Genomic DNA, 822 nt, shown 5'->3' with positions numbered 1-822 from the left:
GTACCATTTTTAATACCTAAGGCATAAATACTACAGATTTTCATGAATTACAGGAATGCTCACCAAATAAGTCATCTTTTTTGGAGATATGTGTGTTTCAGAATTAGCCAAAGAGGAAGGGTTTCAGGAGGTCTTATTAGGGTATGTTTGCTTGGAGTCCTATGTTTAAACTTGTAGCACTGGTAATCCTTGAATTATCTCATCTCTTTCCATTTTATCTTTTTGACTGACTCTGTAATTATCAGTACTGACTTTGTCATAATTTATAAAGGACAGTGAGATTTGCCTATGCTTGAAAAGCTAAGCTCTAACAAGCATAGAACAGTCTCTGGAAACCCTTTCTAAGTTACTCCGATCCTATAAATGAAATGAAAATTCACATATGCTGCTTTGAAGTATTCTGTCAAAAGCACAAAAGGGCAAGAAAGGGCAAAGGCAAGAAATTAAACTCTAAAGTATGAGTGTCGCTTGACCATGCGAAAACAGGATTTCTCTTTATGTTTAGTTTAGAAGGCGGGCTTGGAGAGGGGAAGGAAATGTACAACAGCAAAGTACGGAAGGGATTATGAAAGAGAATAGTGAACCAGAGGTAAAGAGCAAGCAGCAAAGTGATTAAATGAACTCTTAGTTGCAAAATAATGAAAGAAAAGAGCTGATAACACTTCTTTAAAGAAGAATACAATTTCATCTGATTCTTACTCAAATAAAGACAGGAGCTAGAATAAGAGGGCAACCCATCTTTCTGGGACCCCTCTCTGATCCAGAGGGCTTTCTTCCTTTCGCTTATTAAACTTCTGCTCTAACCTAAAAAAAAAAAAAAAA

This window comes from Mandrillus leucophaeus, unplaced genomic scaffold (assembly GCF_000951045.1).
Source record: "Mandrillus leucophaeus isolate KB7577 unplaced genomic scaffold, Mleu.le_1.0 Scaffold503, whole genome shotgun sequence".
NCBI lineage: Eukaryota > Metazoa > Chordata > Mammalia > Primates > Cercopithecidae > Mandrillus > Mandrillus leucophaeus.
This window is presented reverse-complemented; position numbering follows the sequence as displayed.